The 3,010-nt window shown below is 39.4% G+C and overlaps 1 protein-coding gene across 1 annotated transcript in view; it reads right to left on the bottom strand.

The window, feature by feature from the left end:
• Positions 1 to 160, bottom strand: part of AGR2 (anterior gradient 2) — a 5,391-nt gene extending 5,231 nt beyond the window's left edge. Inside the window, exon 1 of the mRNA XM_010184020.1 lies at positions 123 to 160. The gene's annotated coding sequence lies outside the window, so the exon portion shown is untranslated. The remainder of the gene's footprint in view (positions 1 to 122) is intronic.
• Positions 161 to 3,010: the final 2,850 nt, after the last annotated feature.

Here is a 3,010-nt window from a genome sequence, read left to right as displayed (position 1 = left end):
CTGAACCGTGCCTCCGTTGCTGCAGTCTTTTCTTTCCACTGACCCCAGCTCCAGGTAGCCCAGGCTCCCCACTCCCAGGTGCTTTCTGAAGCAGTAACCGTGCCGTGCTGCACCGTCCTTACCTTGTTTACTCTCCCAGATGCCTGCCAGGGTGCAAAGGTGTTCCCGGTTCCAGTGTGAACGCTGCCGTTCCTACTGCCTATTTATGCACCCTCACACACCCCAACTCCACCCACAAGCTTTGAATTTGAATACTACTTCCAAAAAGCTAAAGTTTCCAGGTTCTTTTTCCCCCTTACCAAAACATTCAGGGTTAATTTTGTAATTAAATAACATTAGAGTTCCCTGTCAGGTTCTGTATCTAAATCTGAGATGTTTCTATAGACTTCTGGGACATTTATTGAATGGTGATTTTAAAAGGTTGGCAAAGATCCAAGACCAGGTAAGCTTAAGTCAAGACTCCTGATTTGCCCGAAGAGTGATTTGTCTTTTTTTGATTGGTTGGAAATCAATATGGGTTGCTGTTCTTTTAGTCCTTTGAAAAAGTTAAATTGATGACTCAGAACTTTAGATGTTAATTAGAAAATTAACTATGCACATTATACAGATATGTGTGTGCACATGCACATATAACAACCCATAGGAAGATTGTAATAAAACCTAAAACAAACTTTGTAAAGTTCTCCACAAAACTGTATTTGGAAGCTATAACAATAAACTGTGTTCGTAAGCAGAGGTCTAAATAAACATTTAATCCAAATTCTATGTTTAGTTAGTTGTGTAGACAATTGTTTTTAACTGCAACATGAAATTCAACCATTTTAGGTTTCAATTACACATATAGTACAGTACAACACTTAGGAAAATGAAACTTTTTCAGGTAGCTGGAAGGCCACCCCTACTGTTGTGCTGACTGCAGATGGTTCTTCCTCAGAGGTCAGTGCAATTCTGTCCTCAGCAATATATGTTGAAACTAGAGTATGTTTTCCTTGGTGCATGCCTCATGATTTCAGTGAGATTAAAATCACATGTTCACGGGCAGTGAATGCTTAACATTACTCAGTTGAGTAGATGAAATGCATTAGATATGGATTTTCCTGTCTCAAGTTCACAGTGCTCTCTGATGGCTGTTAACAGCACCCATTTTTCCTGAATATACTTAAGAGAATGTAATGCTTTGGGTCTTAGTTAGTTAGTTTGTTTTTTAATATTTTGTAAATAGTAATTAAGAAAACAAGGTGCAGAATCAAGATGGAGAACTCCAGCAAAAAACAATATACAGCGGTACCATGATTTGATTAGATACTTACTAGAAGGGTGAAACCAAACCTCCCAGGGAGCCCAGACATTTTAACTCCCATTTCTGTGTATTTCATCCAATCTATAGCCTGATAAAGAAGTTAAATGAAAGAGATTGCACATCAGTCTCTGTTCCTTCTTCAGCGCTTCTCCTTTAAGATTCAAAGATGTATTTTGTTGGCTTCAAATCACATCCACTCAGATTTTCTTCTAGAACATGTACCACAATAAATTTCCAGGGTCCATATTTGGCCTTTCTCTGCCTCGGTGATGAAATCCTGCAGGAACTGCTCGAGGAGAGCTTGGAACAAAGTAGGACTATCCCAGAAGATTTTTCCTCTTTTGCTATAGAGATCTGGTAGACCCCATTAGCCCCCATATTTAACATCTTTACAAAACTCTTCATTGGACTTTTCCTTTGGTTTACATTTCTGTGGTCTGAAGGTACCCTTGTTCACCATGTTACACGAAAATCAGCAGAGTTTTGGTGACTGAAGTTATGGCTGTTTTAAAGGCATTTTCTAAAGCGCTTAGTTGTTACTTGTGTTTTGTAATACATAAGTTTTAGGATTCACAGAAGCACCGGAAATTCAGCCATTTCTCCTAATCTCATAACAACAAACTTTACATTGGAGGAATAAAAGTAAGGGATGAGACATATAGTCAATACCACACTAGAAATGCTCTGAGTCAAAGCCAGAGCCCTCCATATCTGGGAGTCAGTGAGCTTCCAGGGCTGTTAAAGTAACAGTATGTTGTAAGAGAAGGTGATTGAAAGCAGAATAAATTCATTTGAGAACCTGTCAAACTTCTTTTGTCAATGCTTTTACCACATGAACTGAACAGTAATTTTTGTATCCCCTCAAAGCTGCTTGGATGAAATTTGCCTGACAATTTTTCTGGACTTTCCTCCAAAATTTAGGAGCTGAGACATCTCTGATGTCTCCGGCAGATGCAGGTCCCATTCTATTTCCCTCCTTCTCAATCTAGTTAAAATCCTTATCTTGAAGATTATAGGTAGGTGCTTTCTGGATTAGGATATGGTACAATTGATGTTCCCAGTCACTCATGTCAAGACTGTTTCTTTTTGCATAATAGTCATGTATGCTGGAGCAAGTACCAGAGCCCAGATTCCCCACTTTCCAGCTTAGTTGCTGGTCTGGTAGGCAAGAAAGTGATTTTCCCCACATTGGCTCAGGAAACTTTTGCTTATACATGCACATGGAGAGGACTACTAAAGGAGAGACTAGGAAGGACTTGGCATCTTATAAGTGATCCAGACATCCTCCTGAGAGTTGGATTCCTTCAGCCAGTTCGTAGTCCACCTCACTACCCGTTCGTCCAGTCCACACTTCCTCAGTTTAGCCGTCCTGTCCGCTTTATTTTCAATACAAAGCTGTATTTCAGTACAGAGCTGGGAAGTCAAAAGTTCAGCAGATTTCTACTGCTGAACACTTAAAGCTGGAGCTCAGGTAATAATCTGCTAATAATCTGATGATTTGTCTTGAAGGAAGGTGATTTCCCAAAATATGTCAGCCTGACACTTCCCTCTTTTTTGTTGAATGAATTACTCAATGAACTTGCAGTACCTACAGTTTATTAGTAATATTTTTCAAATTAGATAGCAGAAGAAATGTTTAGGATTTAAAACATGACATTCTGACCCTTCGATCACTGCTTTCAAAACAAAGGACCAATCCGTCAGGATTTT

The sequence above is a fragment of the Mesitornis unicolor genome, unplaced genomic scaffold (assembly GCF_000695765.1).
Source record: "Mesitornis unicolor isolate BGI_N332 unplaced genomic scaffold, ASM69576v1 scaffold44594, whole genome shotgun sequence".
Classification (NCBI taxonomy): domain Eukaryota; kingdom Metazoa; phylum Chordata; class Aves; order Mesitornithiformes; family Mesitornithidae; genus Mesitornis; species Mesitornis unicolor.
Note: the sequence above shows the minus strand (reverse complement) of the source record. Positions and strands in the feature narration are given on the sequence as shown.